This window comes from Camelus bactrianus, chromosome 2, assembly GCF_048773025.1.
Source record: "Camelus bactrianus isolate YW-2024 breed Bactrian camel chromosome 2, ASM4877302v1, whole genome shotgun sequence".
Lineage (NCBI taxonomy): Eukaryota > Metazoa > Chordata > Mammalia > Artiodactyla > Camelidae > Camelus > Camelus bactrianus.
In genome coordinates, this window is record NC_133540.1 from 77,088,201 (window position 1) to 77,105,109 (window position 16,909).

Consider the following 16,909-nt stretch of genomic DNA (forward strand, 5'->3'; position numbering starts at 1 on the left):
GTGCACCCGGGAAGGAGTTTGTTTGGCCCTCGCTCCAGCTCTCCGCGCAGGTTGCGGGCGTGAGAAGAGACCCTCGGCGAGGAGAGAACCTCGGAAGAAGGAGGGTTTGGCGGAGAAGAAGCCACCCCTGGCCCTCGCAGCTCCCCCTACCTATTCCATCGCTCCCGCTCTCAGGCGGAAAGGGGAGGACGAGGAAGAAGAAGAAAAAGAGAAGGGGGTGGGGTGGGAGAACTGGATATAAAGATCGGCTTGGGGGATGGTGGAAGATTTTTGGTCTCTTCAGCAGCGCCTTTTCTTAAGCGGCAGCAGCAGGAGGAGGAAAAGCAGCCCCAGCTATGACTGCCGCATGTTAATAGCTGCTGCTTGGGTCCCTTGGCTGCTGTTGGAGACAGAACCTGACTCCGAAGTTGTGCAACTGTGGACCGGGGGAGACATTTGAACCCTCCACTCTCTTTGCTCCGTTTTTACCCTCTTGGTGTGTGAAGCGAGGAAACGTAAAGGAAGACAAGCATTTGGTCCCCCCCTCCCCCCCGCTTCCCTTTTCTCCATGGCTGTGTAGCAGAAGAAAGGGGGAAGGAAAGACTTTTTGTTGTTTCCTTGGCTGGGGTCTCCACCTTCCTGCTGCCTTCTCTGCGCTTTGGTTATTCGTGGCTGCGTGTGGTGGGGGAGTCTTCGCTGGGGCCACTCGGTCTTTTGCCCCGGGCTCCATGGCTGGATTGTGGAAACTGCACTCGGCTGCAGGTTGTTGAACAACTGATGGGACGATCTCGGGGACCGGCGGTTACGAAAGGTAATTTATTCTTTTCACTCTTCCTAATAGTGGTGGCCCTGGCCCGGGTCGGGCAGCTGCGTCCGCCCGGCGGGCAACCGAGGGGGTGCAGGTCCATGCACACTCACCCTCCCACTCGCCCTCGCCCGCACACACTCGCCTGTACACACACTCATCCGGTCGTGATGTGGGGCGGGAAGAGAACCTCATGGCTGGTGGGCGCTGGGGGCTGGCATGGGTTTGAGGTTTTTCCAGCTATTGGGCGATTTGGCGGATGAGAGGGGAGAGTAGACAGGGCGCATTCGCAGTCCAACACTCTGGGGGATAGGAACGGTTTCCACCCTGGGGATCTTCCCTCCTCTCTCACCCCAGTGTCATCCCCTGGTGGGAGCTGAAGGCAGAACAGGGGGCGCCTTCTCTTCGCCGGCCCAGGGCCTGTGCCGCTGGAGGCGGGAGGGGGCTGGAGGACCGACAGGGACCGGGTGAGGAGCTGGGCTCAGGGGTAATAAAGACTGCGGGACGGTGAGCCCTACAAGATTCTCTCCAGACGCCTGCCGGCAGCATCCATGGTAGCCGCGTTTGGCCAGGTCGCTCCCCTGAGCCATGGAGTCGCGCTACCTCCCCGCATCCCGCCCGTTGTGTCCCCTTCACGGCAGTTTGGTTTAGACCTGCTTGCTCCGGCTTTGTTAGGCGGCTTTGGCTGGAGAAAGCTGGCACTTTCATGGGTGGCCCAGGGCGGCGAGGTGTTGGGAGTGGGCACGAGGTGGGGGGCGGTGTTGCACGAACGGGGTGGCCGGGGCGCCTGGGCGGGGTGGGCAGAGCATTGGCAGCCGCGGTGGGCTGGGTTACAGGTAGGAGGGCAGGCGCCCTGAATCTTCTTACGGGAGAAGGGGAGGCTCCGGGCTGCAGCGGAGCGTCGATGCCGCCGCGCCCCCGCGCCCCATGGATGGTCCGACGTTGGAGCTCGGGGGCTAAACGTGTCAGGCCCCCTAGCAGTATAGGTGGGTGGGTGTGTATGTAGAGGGTAGAGGGTACCTCTGGTATCAGGGGCTAGTTGGCAGCAGGGTTGGCGTGTGCGTGTCTGTGTGCGCGTTCTTGCGCTCCAGGGATAGCCCGGAGATATTTGTGAGGATGGCAGAGCTGATGCTACTTGAGCTGAGCTTGCTTATCGAAATCGCTTGGGATCCGCTTAACTGGAAAATCTGGTTTGAGGAGGCCGCCGGGGCCCCATAGGGGTTGCGAGGAAGCCTCTCTGTGTCCCCTCTCTCCTCAGCGAGGAGCACAGCCGCGAGATGCGTGCGGCGCGTGAGAGTCTGTGGTGCAGCGCGCGATGCACCCCAAATTGGCCCTGATGAGGACTGAAGGATAGAGTAGTTGTCTCTCGGGCAGATTGAAATAACCGAGTCAGGCCAGCATAACCCCTGGTCCCTGGAATTCTCTGGCCACTTTCCGATAGAAACGTGAGCTGCTTTATTTATGGCCAGAGATACCTTAGCAATTGGGAGAACTCGAGGCTTGCGAGCCACCTCTGGGTGTCTCCTCCCTGTGCCTGTGTGTGATCTTGCCTGCAGTAGTTAGAGCACACTGTAAACAACTGTGTAAGCAGCCCTGCCACAGTCTCCTTTAGAGCTGAACCTGATGATGTCTGTTGTGTTTACTTTCCTGGGTAGATTACTCATTAGGAAGTAGCCTTCTTGCACCTCTGATTTTACATCCTTCCAGCCAGCTGCTGGGGAAATGAGGAGACGCATAGACTCTGGCAGGAAGGAAAAATTGCCTTCTGTTTTGCTCTGAAGTAAATAGGCGGTCTGCTAATTTAGTGTCATATGGGCTATCAACACTAGTTAAAGAATGTCATTGTAGAATCTACAAAGAAACAGTTCTTTTAGTAATTTTTCACTTGGAGAATGCTCTTTATTTTCCTGTGAGATTAAAGAGAATGTAGCTAGATTTCTCTGGTTTATTTTTCAATCGGTAATGGTGGTAAATGACCTGGAATTCTACCGCCCGTTTGTCAGAATATAGATTACAGTTAGAATTCTCAGTTCTTTTTTGGTATCACCAAAAGAAGTTTCCAAGTAATTTGTGTAGGAGTTAAAAGGATATTTGCATTGAAATATCCCTCACCCTTCTTTTACCGAGTCTTTTTTTTTTTTTTTGGGTAACCAAAGCAAGGGTTAAAATGTACAAAGATAAATAGTTTTTAAAAAAGTTGGAAAGCTAAACTGTTTTTCAGTTTCAATGATTAAAAAGACATTAAATTCCTTAGTTGGAGATTAGCTCAGATTGCTTTGGTTTTTGTTGCAAATGGCTGTGTTCTATTTTGTTGAAAAAAAAGTATGTAAAAGGATACTTTGTTTCTAGGTACCATTTCAATTTTAAGGTGCTGACTTCTTGAAAAAGCCTAGGTTGAGGAAAAAAGCAGGAATACTGAATCATTGGTGCCTGATTTTGATTAAGTGATATTTTTATGATAGTGCTAGTGGTAGTCATCTTAATAGGAAACTTAGGGACTTGTGATTTCATTCATGGGACTCTAGCTTCATATATTTCTTTCCTTTCTAGAACGTATATGTCAAAGTCTTTGAACTTGCAAATATTTCTGAAGATGAAAGGATACTTGTCCTCTAATTTTAGAAGATCTAATCACAATGATTCCCAGTCCTTACGTTACAAGTTTTGATCAGATCTGTTCTTTGTTTCCTAGCGGCATGTGTTTCCTAGCAGTCATACATTCCACAGGTCCTGATGTCATTAGGACTGTGTCAGTGTATTGTGCTGTCTCTAGCTGAAGGTGACTGTTTCAGAAGTGCTTGAATGCCATTCGCTAGCACTTCTTCATAATCAAATATTCAGTAACTTGCTCCATTGGTGCATATGGTTGACTGGACTCTTTCTATAAACTTGGGGTAGGAGGAGTGATTAGTATAAGGTTTTTGTGAACTATGTAAATTTTTCAGATGGGCATGTTAGGCTGCTCCAGGCATCCCTGGCCTCCAGAGTGATAAGCCAGCATGTGATTTGCTTGATGGGTAAATGCTTTTGATGTCACATTTTAAGTTGCTTCGTGTGATTATCCTTTAGGTTAAGAGCCCTCCAGGAAAATATGAAAGGAGGGTCTTTTAGAGGTGATTTCCTTAATGATGATCTTCTTGCTGTTTGGAAATTTAAATACTCCTTTCCACCGGGAATAATAGTGAGTATGAGACTTACTGGCTCCGGCTACTGTGCCTGGCATTGTTTCTAGTAATTAGAGGAGGCAAAATTCTTATGGACTTGTTTTCCTTATAGTCAAGTTAATCCTAAATAGACGGTTAAAAAAAAGGTTATCAAATGAAAAGAATCGAAGTTAGTCAAATAATATAATGCTAAACTGAATTGTTTTTCACATTTGATTTGGGCTGCTTTAACTGCTTGTTGAAGCTCTCTTTGAAAAGAGCTTCCAAATAGGAGTGACAGTTACTGTTAGAAGTAGGGCATTTTTGCCCAGAAATCAAGGAAAGCTGTGTATTTAAAAATGAAGAGTGATTTTGAGAAATGCCATGCAGCCTTACTTTAGCCTGGTGTCAAGGCTAGAGCAGTTGGAATTGGAGGGAGATGATCTTTCCTTAAGTTTTGCAAATGACTATTTCCCCTTTGATTTCTTAGATTTGCATCACATTCAAAATATGCAGTCGCTACATAGGGAGGAACCGTCAAGACCGAGGCTCTATTGTAATTTAACATTTGTTTGCCTTCAAGGACATATTTACCCTTAGATTACTGTTGCATTTATGTCTTTTTCTTTCATGCAAATACATTTCTTTGTAGAATATTTTATTATGAAATATAAGCTAAAACATTCAAATATGAATAAGGTCCTCCTGACATTTTTCCTTTCTTATCTGTGTGAATGCGTGTGTGTGTGTGTGTGTGTGTGTGTGTGTGTGTGTGTGTGTTGTTAGGGAGCTGTTGATCAATGGGGAAAAATCCAGATTTTCCTTTGACTGTGATATGGATATTGATATTATTGGTCAGTTTGAGAGAAGAGTGCAGGCATGCCTGTGAATAGCATTGATGAGTTGAAATATATGCATATCCCCCCATCCTTTAATAACTTTACCCTAGTCTAAGTGTCTGTGTGGCCCAATAAAAGTAACTCTTCTACTGCAGAAGTAACCAGGTGTAATTTTTTCTTAGAATTGTTAAGTGTGCTTGTGCACTCACAAATAAAAAATATGTAAAAAAAAATTAGCTGTCCTACTCTGAATTAATCGAAATTCTCCATTTGTTTTAGGGAATGGGTGAAAAGGGAGAGTTCTTCCTATGTTTGATCATAACAGATTCTATAGATCTTAATTTATCTTATGTCTTATTAAAACAATAATGTAGTTTAATAGTAACAGATTTCTTCATAAGAATGATTATAAGTATATATTAGAAGAAGTTAACATTTGGTCCACAATATTTAAGAATTTAAATGGAATATTGTTGGTGGTAATCCTAATTATTGTGAACATTATCTTGGGGATGGAAAATTAAATCAACCAACTGAATATTGTTGTCTGGTAAATCTTCTGTGTCAGTTATTTTGTAGAACAGACAGTCCTTTCTTCTTAAAGTGTGTTCTGGGGAAACCTGTGGGTCTTTGAGACCTTTTCAGAGGGTCTATGAAGAGAACAGCATTTTCATGATTATGCTAAGATGCTATTTGCCTTTCACACTCATACTTAACAAGTGTACAGTGGAGTTTTCCAGAAGGTAACATGATACGTGATGACATCATTGCTTTGATGGCATATGGCATGTGTGCTGGTGTATTCCTGTGTTTTAAAATTTTACCAGTTTAACTATTAATATGTAACTATTGATAGTTATAACCAACGTAATTAAAAGTTGCTGTAAGTCATCAATTTTCAAGTGTGTAAAAGGATCCTGGAATCAATCTGAGAACCGCTGATGTTGACTTTTCAAGATCTGCCTCCTTGTACTCAAAAGTGTCATCTCATTGGACCATATACAGGGCTATCTAGGCTGAGAAAACAAGTAGCTTCTTAAGCTTTAGAGACACAGCCAGATGGGTATTTTATTAATTATTTGACATTTTCACTTTTCTCTTTCTAAAGAAAGCTTGTTCTTAGTATTTTTGGTTCCCAGTTAGTGAAATGGCAACTTTAAAGCTGCAGGTCTCCAGCAGAGGAGCTACTGGGAAAATTTATTATGTAGGTCTTGATATTCTGATATCTGGAGAGGCAGAATGGTGTAGTCCTGAAGAGAAGGGACTCTGTGGTATATTTCCCTAGGCTTGGTAAATTATTTGACTTTGGACAGTATGCTGAGTCTATCTCTATTCCTCAATTTCCTGGTAGCTTTCAGTGGGTAGGTACAACAACTGTACCTAATTCATAGGTTGTTGGGAAAATTTAATGGGAAAATATTTGCAAATTTCTTAAGATAGTTCCAGGTATGTAATATGGCATGCAACTATTTGCTATCATTATTATTATTTACTATGTCTCATGAATATCACAGGAAACTTAATCAGTTCCCCATGTGATTATGTGATTCAGACATGCAATTATGTTTTACCTTATTGCTTTAGAGTATGTCTTAAAATGCTATTAAATTTGACAATTTCATATAAATGATAATCTTGGCTTTATTTTACCCTTACACCTGAAAACTCATGAAGAGTTTTGGTTTTTTTTTTTTTTTGGTATAGTAAGAATTAATAAAACACCTTTTTTTAGCTTGGGCAAACTTTGAAATTCAGTAGAGGTTGAATATCCAATTAAAACTAGATTTCAAAGACCCTAATTGAATATTTATGTATCTTGGGAATTATTAGGGAAGAAATCACTTTTCTGAAGTGATATCTAGACTCACTATACTCCTAGTGTGTTAATCACTATCTAAGCATCACAATAGGACATTTTCAATGAAAAGGATCCTTGGGTAATTATATACTGCAGTTCAGTTTGTTGATAAGTGGGGATAGGCCCAGTGTGTTACAGAAGCCCTACATAGAGATTCATTTCACTAGATGCTAAGATTTAAAGAAGACCTGTAATACTTCTGAATGGCACTGACATTTATTTGAAAACTTCATAGATATATGTATCTTCATAGATACGTTTATTTATATATATATATTTGAGGAGGCATATTTCATGGCTAGTGTAATTCTTGACTCAGGCCTTCCACTATGAAATTAGTAGTGTAGCACTGACTTTCTGCAGCACTTTGGCTAATCCTGATTTAGTGTTGTTGAAACTACATTATGCTCCTTAGTGGGCATAGCTGGCCACTGTCTCTAATTATGAACTGCTCAGAAATGGCCTTTGGAATAAAAGACATTTGAATACAGTCCCAGTTCCACGACTTGCTAGCTCTGTCATCTCTGTTTGTAAAATAAAGGTGATAAAATCTACATTGCTGGTTTGGGGTGAGGAATAGGAAGTAAATAGAAAAGTACCTGACAGAAAGAGCATTTAATAAATGGTACCTATTATTATTAGTCATAGTATAATTAGAAATGTCCCTAACTACTAGTACTCAGCAAACTTCGTTAAATTAAGTATCATTTTCTTATTGAAGAATTCTGGATGAGCTATGAAAATCAATAGCATTTTCTTAGGCAGGAGAGAAAGGTTTCACATGTATCTTTTGTCTTTTCCGTGTTCTTTCCCTCTCTCCTTTTTAACCTTTAGTTAAGTACCTATTTCTGAGCTCTTCCTCTTAAACTTAAAATGTTATGCTGTGCTACTTATTCTCCCCCCAAATCATAATCCTGACAGGAAAATATTTTTGACAGCGACCAAGTGCCATGGCTGAAGATCGACTTTAAATCAGGTATAAAATGAAAGTAGCAATTTAACTTAAGACATTTTAAATTAAACTCCTGATCATCTTTTCACATGGTGTCAGCAGCTCTTTAAGCTTTAACTGCATCAGAATTTTCTACCATGTTGTAACTAAATCATCATAAACTTCCAAGATTGAAGAATTTCCCATACTTTTAAAAGATTTATAATCCCAAAGTTCAAGTCCTCATAAGATTGCTGTAAATGCAGATGAACCCTTAAAATTCAGATTCCAAAGTTGCTTTAAATGCTAGAAGTATGGAAAGGGTCATAATTAAGTCCATATTTTGGAATTCACATCTGTATTTCAGTGACAATTGCCAGTAAGGGAAGTTATTAAAATGTGTGTCTCTTAACATCTAATCATTTCGCGTTTATGTTGAGGCGGAAAGAGTACAACATGGCAGGTGGTAAAAATGAATGAAAAAATAAACTGCACATTGGACGGCTGACTTGCCGAATTGTACCAGACTTAAGTGTTTTAAAGTGTGACTCAAGAAAACCAAAGCCAAGTGGAAACGACACCCCCTCCTGTTTGATCAGCTTGTGTTGGTGTTTATGCACCCCGCAGAGGCAAAGTGTGTTACTATTCAAGACAGCCCCAGTGGCTGCACAGTAGCCTGGATCTGTGAGAATAGGGGAGAGACTCAAGCCCAGTTTTTGATGTTCTGCGTGGGTGGGTAACCTGAATACTAAAATGCATTCCATTGACAGCTGACCCTGTAAGAGGTTTTTCAACAGTCTCCTGTTTTGTTTTGGTTTGGTTAGGTTTTTTCCCCTTTTCCTTTCCTCAAAGCTCTTCCAAATACTTTTTGGATGAGAGCAAATGGTCCTGATGGATGGTCATCTTTTTGAATGAGATTTTATTTCTGGAATGAATGGAAGGGCTCAACGGTTTACATTTCTGTCTTTTGTTTTTTCATATTTTCAGTGTTCTTGATTTGTCAGTGGCTGATACTTGTTGTTTGAACCTTGACTCAGAATACTGATCATGACTCCCAGGAGTGGACAAAGAGTCTATTGAGAAATAGGTTTGTGTTAACATGAGGCATGTGTATATCTACAGACTGTCTTTATATTGGCTTTAACTCTTCAGTTGAATTTGTCTGTTGAATTTTAATCATTTCACTCATAATTGACTTTGGAAGAAGAGCTGTAGCATCCATTGTCTTTTAAAATAATATAGTTTTTTGAATTTGAGGTATGTTCTGTTAAATTTTACTTTCATTTTCAATAAATTTTACATATTATTGTTAAATATTATTTTGTAATTATTCCAAAATGCTGCATATTTTATGATAATGCCTCAGTTGTCATATGGACTTAAATTCAACTTAAAAATTTTGATAGAATGGGTGTATTCATTATTTTTATTTTAATTGCAAAGACACCTCCAACTAGCTTTAGACCATAGTGATTAATTTATTGGGAAGTTATTGTGTTTCTCACTTAAAAAATCTTAGGGAAGGATCAGGGTTTACCTGGGTATCAGAAGAAATTAGCACCTTGAATACCACTAAGATTCTGTACCAGGTGCATGCCCCTATGCACACCACCACTATTCCTTCTTCTAAACCTTTCACCACAGGCTGAATTAAGTACCCAGCTTTAAATTGGTCTACTGTTACCAGCTTAGTGGAGTCAGTAAGGATATTGCAGTTCCTCTGTGGAGGACAAATGGCTTGATGAAGGAAAGGCCTATTTAAGAGAGGGATCTTGTCTGTAGTAAAAGGTAGAGGGGCTGATAAAACCTGAATGTCCACTACAGTGATCCTTTGTTAACTCAGACAGACCAGGCTTTAGAAGGACTGGTTAGGAAAACCATTAAAAATGGGTTACTCTTTTCTTGTAAGCAGCCAAAATGATTGTGGAACATGGTTTCCTACTCACTTGACCCAGAAAACCCAACAAAAACATGCAAATCAAAGGATTCAAATTTTTGGATTTAAGAACACCTGTGAAACTGCCCAAGTTTTCAAGGCTATGCATATCTGAAAAGCCACCAAATATCTGAAAGCCGTCATTTACATAAACAACGTATGCCATTTCGTCATTCAGTGGTGGAGTTACCAGTGTTCAGTGCCAAACAGGGACACTGGAGACAGGTTCAGTGGTACATAGAGTGCTGAATTTTTGTTACTCATGCTTAAAAATGCCAGTTTAAATGTGAAAAAAAAATTTTTTTTCTGCTGCTGAAGTAAAAGATTTAAACTATGTATTTAAAACATGAGGCCCATGAAAAGGGCATGAACCGAGATAGAGGTATTTTCCATTTTCATCTTTTTCTGCCAGGTTTAAATAAAGATTGTTTAGGCACTGAGTACATCCAGGTGAAAAAGCCCCCAAAATGTGCCACTGGGCACAGAACTGATGGTTGAAATAACTTATGTATGAACTCCACCAGCTACACTGGGATGGTTCTTACTGAAAAGGAACACATTATACTTAAACCAGAAGTGGAAGTTTCACAGAAGAAAAAGATCCCAGGAGAAACTGAAGAAACAAAAACTTACGGCATGGGAATAAATATAGCATAAAGTAAATGCAAATAGAAGTAAAAGCAGAAAAAATGGGTTTACAGATATGAATCCATCCATCTGTTTGAGACATTTAATTGTTTTACACTCGCTGGTGTACTCATTATGTCATACTACTGATGGGAATATATGTTTATTCAATAAACCTTATGTTTAGAGGCAGGATATTCAAAAGTACATCATGTAGAATATTTCAAATAACTGTGTGGATAACTTTATTAGCTACAGAATCCAATGGAAATTTACTTCAACCTATCCAATAATAATGTTATTGAAATGACAGACGTCTACTATGGATCCATTATTACAAAACCTAGAGTCTGGGTAGTGTTTAATGCTGCCTCTTGGCCAGCCGAAGTAAAATGGTGCTTTAAAGCCATCATTCATATAAGTTGGGAGAACCTCTTACATTTATTGGTTTTTATTATTTTTTTCTTTATTTGAAATGGAAAATTGTGTTGACTTTTCATTTTAAATTACCAACTATATATAAATAGTAATGTAAAATAATCTGGGAGAATTTTTAAAGGTAGGTAGATACCCTAATTAGAAGAACTCTTTCCTCATTGTTGCAAACCCTTGAAGAAGAAAGAGCCCTAAAAATTAGTAGGCTGTCAACATTGTATTTTTATGACTTGACATTATTAAGCAGACTTTGGGAGTATTTCTGTTTTTGGTGCATTTGATTAAATGTGTGATCATATCTGGGCGAAACAGCCTGCTGGGCTGCAGACAGTTGTGTTCAGAAATGAAATTTGCTTAGAGCCTCTAAGCAGACACTTATTCAATGAGACTCTTACTGAATAATGGATGATGGTGAAATTGCAGTAGTGTGTATGTGTGTTTTCTTCCTTGAAAATAGGGGTTGAGATAGAGCAACAACAAAAAAGTAATGGTGTATGAAAGAAAGCATTAGATTTATAAATGAGAAATTAACCTACATTATTACAAGTGAATGAACGCTCTGTGTGAAGGACTCATAGTGTCACTGTCAAAGGATGGTATGCTAAGCCATCTGCTTTGTTTTAGTAATCTTGCTGAGTTACTTCCTTTTCTGCAACTCTTAGCTTGGTAGATTTATTCTGGGATTTGTGCTACACTCATGTATATCATATATGTGTGCTCTTTTGATTCTACTTGGGTGCCAGTAATAGCTGAATTTTAATTCCTATTTATTCTTCCCAGTGCACCTTATTCCACATTCTCAATGATCATATTTTTAAAAGTTTTTTTTCTGATTATAGTAGATGCTCACATTGAATACTTGTGAAACACAGAGATACATAAAGTCAAAATGGAAAACAACCAGTATATCATAATATAATTGTTCATTGCAGTGTTCAGTGTGCAGAGGTTTTTTCACACGTTTTTGGCTTGATTATCCATGTATTTTATCCATGACTTATCTGTATTTTATGTGGGTGTGTGTTTGTTTTAGTAGAATTGAGGTTAAAATATGTATACAGTTTGTATAATTTTCTCCAGTTTCCCAATGCCACTAATTTTTGAGAGCACCATTTTTAATACTGTAAAATACTTCATAGTGTGGGCACACTATGATTTATTTAAACATTTCCTTATTCATGTGGGCTGTTATATTTTGCTAGGATAAGTAACATAAAGCTTGGCCCATTGTCTGATGATTTCTGTAGCACAGATTCAAATTAGCACAAATGTACTACAAATGTCAAATTATTAGGACAAAGAATAAATAATGACTATTTGACTTTTATTGCTTGGTTACAATGATCCACATGTGTTACTGTCCTCTGTGCATACTCATCTTCTTTTGGGAAAATTTTTTTCCTTTTTTTTTCTAGCCTATCAGTTATTTCTTTAAAAAAACTGAAGTAGAGTCAGTTACAGTGTGTCAATTTCTGATCATACTGTTTCAGTCATACATATACATACATATATTTGTTTTCAAATTCTTGTTCGTTATAGGTTGTTACAAGGTATTGAATACAGTTCCCTGTGCTATACAGAAGGAATTTGTTTTTTATCTGTCTTATATATAGTAGTTAGTATTTGCACATCTTGAACTCCAAATTTATCCCTTTCCACACCCTTTCCCCCCAAGTAACCATAAGTTTGTTTAGGGAAATTTTTGAGAATTGTTAACTCTCAGTTGTATATAGTTAGTAGTTAATAATTCTTGGTTATTTATAGTTAATAAAGCTAGTATTTACCAATTGTTTGATAATTCTTAGGAATTACTAACTCATTTATATCAATGTATAAAATCTGAGGGCAACTAAATAGTAATAAAAATGAAATTTACTGACTATTAACATTTAAATAGGACTATGCCTAAAGTCTTTGATTTTAATCTAATATTAAAACAAAACCAAACGATGAAACTGATTTATGAAGAATTAAGAGGTCCAGCATCTACTTTATGTTCCCATAAACTTTCTTAGTTTTGTTCTCCACTCTGAGTGGACTTATCTCTTAAGTTCATCTAAAAAAAAAAATCAATTTAACAGAGCTCTTCTGTACCAAACCTCTAAGGGAACAAGAAAATCAGTGGGCTTGGTGTGGGCTACTCTAAAATTTAAGGATGAGAAGGAGGAGTAAATTGTCAGTAAACACATTTATAGTAATTGAAGTTTGTCTATAAAAGGAGAGAGAGAGAGATCAGTAAAGAAAAGTAACTAAACAGAACATTCTGGCTCATAATTAGTGAACAAGAACTCAAATTTTGCTAGATTTAAGTTCAGGTGGAGGTCTGTCTATAAGAATAAGAGTGAGGTACAAAATATGAGGTATTTAGTAGTGCTTAAGTCAAATAGAAGAGGAAAATAGTAGGCATATGATGCAACTTTTTATCATTTTTACAATAATGCCAATACCTACAGAATTTAATTTCATTAGTTCATTTTTCAGTAAGAGGGACTAACGAGTTCTACTTCAGGCAGCATCTTTGTGATTTCTGCTTCCAATCTGAAAGACATATATTTAAGGTACATTTCTAGCAGTCAAATTGGAAACCAATTCTTACTTCACTTTCTTTATTTTCTTTAAATCTGTATCAGAACATATTTATGAGACCAAGTTTAATGCTAGATTAATAATGAATGTATAACTGCATGAATGTGCTTTATGGACCTAGAAGAAACAATTGAACATGAAAGCAATTTTTGAAGTTACTGTTGCAAGATAAATTCAAGTGCCATTGAAAACTGCTCTGTACCTGCATGTGGAATAATAAAGGCATGGAAGGAATCTTAAAAGACACACTCTTGTACGCTCTTTTTGCTCAAAAAAATTAAATTGTTGATTAGCAATTCCCCATTTACTAATCAATGGGTATTTATACAAATAAAAATAAAAGTAACTAGTTGTCAGGAATTGAACTGTCTTGCCCAAAGTGACGTGGATGGTTTATAGCACTTGCTGCCTTTTATCAGTGGATTTCTCAGCCTTGCTCTAGAGAATTCTCATTTCTGACTTCAGGCATCATCTCTCGGTAGCTGCACCACATTGGTCATGTAACTTCTCAAGGTCTGTTTCCTTGTAGTTAGGGGGTAGGACTACGTGTTCTTTCTCTCCAAAACATCCACAAGGTAAAATAACATGGATAAAGTTCATTAGAATAGAATACCTTTGTTTACAAGTTAATCTTTCCAAAAACTTACCTTAATAGGTAGTTGATTTTATAAGAATTTTTACATTACATTCGTCTTAAAGAGCTGAGCTATGGTATTGTGGTATTAGCATATTTTCAAAAGATAAAATAGGTTATACATTCTTTTCTTGAAGGTTTAAAAGAAAGTGACATGGTGAAGATATTTTACATTCTTTACAAATGTTAAGGAATCTAGTACGTTTCTCTCCTATTTCTCTATATTTTATTTCCCTATTATTGAGGATACTAATAAGTTTTATTTAATAGTAAATCATTTGAGGATATGAAATAGGATTTGATAGCGTTTTTTATATCAGCTTTATTTCCCTTATGTTTATAGATAAAATAAATTCTACATCCAGAGCTTTGGGCTCACAGTACTATTACATTGTACAAAGGCAGTTTCACCATCTCTTCATTTATAAAGTGGAAGCGTATACATTGATACACTTAGTATATACTTAATGTTTCTCTTTGACTCCTTTTTTATTCACATGGCTGGATTTATTTACTTAAAAGTATTAAAATTATTTTAAGGCTTAAGCATTAACTTGCATGTGATGATCTTTACTGAAAGTAAATACGCATGGAGAGAAGTACAAAATGCAGCAATGTAACGTATGCTCATGAGAGAAGCAAAGAGGTAAAGTAGAAAAGAGACAGAAGGACATGATTTCCAACCCTCTCTCTGTATAGCATATGATGCTGGGAAAGTTACTCCCCCTCTCCAAGCCTTAGTTTTCTCATGTGCAAAATGGGGATAAAAATAATACTTACCTTTATTGTGAGGATTAAATGAGATGATGTACACAAAATGTATAGCATACCGACCGCTTTTATAGTTAATTTTAATAGGTCGTTGAATTGGCTATCTTCTTTTAAGTGGAACTCTAAATTGTTCTGCTTTCCTGCACTTCTCAAAAGGCCAGCTTTGTTAAGTTATTAATTTTGTCATTCACTATGTATTTGTTCGTACCAGATGTCTGCTGGGTGCCAGGACTGTGGAGCATAACATGGCAGAAAGAGCCTCTGCCTTTAGCACTTGCAAAATCATGGAAATGAAGTGTTAGGCGAGGTATCTATAATGCATTATTTGTTAAAATCTGGTAAGTGCTACAAAGGTTAAGCCCAGGATGCTGTGAGGTGGAGCAGGATCAGACCTTGTCTGAGTTGGAGGTGGGCTGGTCTGCAGAGACTTCCCAGAGCGGGCGACGTTTGAGCTAAGATGTGAAGGTTGAGTAGGCAGCCCTGGAGAATGTGCTGGTTCACTGCTCCCTTCACATTCTGTCATCGGAAGAGCTCATCACAGACCCAGGCATGTTCTAGTGGAGGAGGTTAATAGAGGTGAGTAAAGGGAAGAAAATTAAGCATAGTTACCTTGATTTGGCAATAGGGACAGCACCCCCGAATTTTTCATTTTACAGAGGAACTGAGTGAACACAGAATGGTTTAATATCAGTTGTCTGCCTATAGTATTAAATTTCAGAATATCATAAACTATCTGTTGACCATAAAGAATGGACAAGGCACTGTAATTTGAGATGAGGAGGGTATGTCAAATCTATACAGATATTGAAACCAAGATTTCTTAGTTTATTTTTAGAGATATATAAATGTGTGTCTGTGACTAGGAGGGAGTTTTACTCCAGAAGGTTGGTTTCTGTTCATTTTTAGTCTAACTTCTCCCTGTCCCCACTGGCTTATGTCCACAGAAACTCTGTAGAAATGTAGGAACTAGCTTTAGGAATACCAGTGCTCAAGTTTGGCAGTGCTATGGTTATGACTCTTACTTGTCAAGGAACAGCAGTAAAACACCAATCTGGAAAACAGCTGTTAAGAGAGATTATCATTTAGTAAAGACAGTAGACTGTCATATCTCCACTGCTAGAATTAAACTTATCATTTAAATATTTGAAGGCTTTCCACAGTGTGTGATGATAAAACTGACTGTATTTTTATTTAGAACAAATCATCGAATATTAATAAAATAATGGTAAAGTATGTTCTAGAAAACAAATGATATTAGTTTAAGATATTGCTCATTAATTCTATGAGCAAAATGATAAATAAGTGTGGTTTAAGAAAATTATCTTAGCAGAATACAGTTTTTAATATAGGGAAAATAGTAAGAAGATAGTAAGTTTGGAACCATTAATCTTTTTCATCCATTTGTCAACGTTTATTGTGTGCTTCCTGTGTGACAAAATTAAGTATAATTGTGATAGAGATTAGAAAAGGGAAAATAATGAGTTTTACGGGAATATTTTCTCTGAGGATCTCAGGCCATCCAGATGAGAGATTTTCTCATCCTGCTGAGCCCTGGAGGATGTGAAGGAGTTGGTCAAGCAGACAGGCTTCCTGAAGAAGGGAATCAAAGCCTAGGGTGAGACAGAGCTCAGCTCATGTGAGAAACTGCGGGAAGGTCCTAGTAGCTGGAACACAGGATTGAGAGAGGAGGTGACGTGAAACGTGCTAGGAAAGTAAATGGGAGTCCATAATGTGTCGTCTGTTTTTTAAGTATTTTGGCCTTTATCTTAGGAGCAGTGGGCAGTCATTAAAGGTTTTAAGCCAGATTGTAACAAGATCAGATTTTCGTTTGACAAAGATCACGTTGGCTGTTCTGTGTAGATGTAATTGGAGGAGGCATGAAGAGGGGAGGTGGAGAAACCAGTTAGATGCCAGTCTAAGCTTCTGCTACACCCCTTCCCAGCTGGGAAGTGTAGGCCAGAGCTTGCCTCTTTCTGGCTTCAGCTTATTGAGGTGCAAGGAAAGGGTTTGTATTAAATAATATCCCTTTCAACTTTAATATGCTGTACTCTCATTTTATTGTAAAAAGCTAAGTGATGTGATCATTATTTAAATTACCTTATAGGAACTTGTTATTAATTTTTACTCATCTTCCTGTTTATATATTGTTATAATGCTATATCCAATTATTTAGTTAGATTTTTTTTTTTTTTTTACCTAAAAGGTTAAGTCTATTCTTTGGAGACCTATACCCATAACTAGAATTTTTATATGTTTGTATTTTAAATGCTACACAAAAATCATAAAATCAGATGTTGGGACTACATTTAATTTAGTTAAGAGGGTTTATGTCACAAAATTCTTCTATTTTGAGCAAAGTGATTTA

General features: G+C 38.4%; 1 protein-coding gene across 10 annotated transcripts in view; it reads left to right on the forward strand.

The window, feature by feature from the left end:
- The first annotated feature begins 359 nt into the window (after positions 1 to 359).
- Positions 360 to 16,909, forward strand: part of ADGRL3 (adhesion G protein-coupled receptor L3) — an 822,802-nt gene continuing 806,252 nt past the window's right edge. For all 10 annotated transcript variants that reach the window (XM_074344099.1, XM_074344100.1, XM_045504712.2 and 7 more), the window contains exon 1: positions 360 to 790. The gene's annotated coding sequence lies outside the window, so the exon portion shown is untranslated. The remainder of the gene's footprint in view (positions 791 to 16,909) is intronic.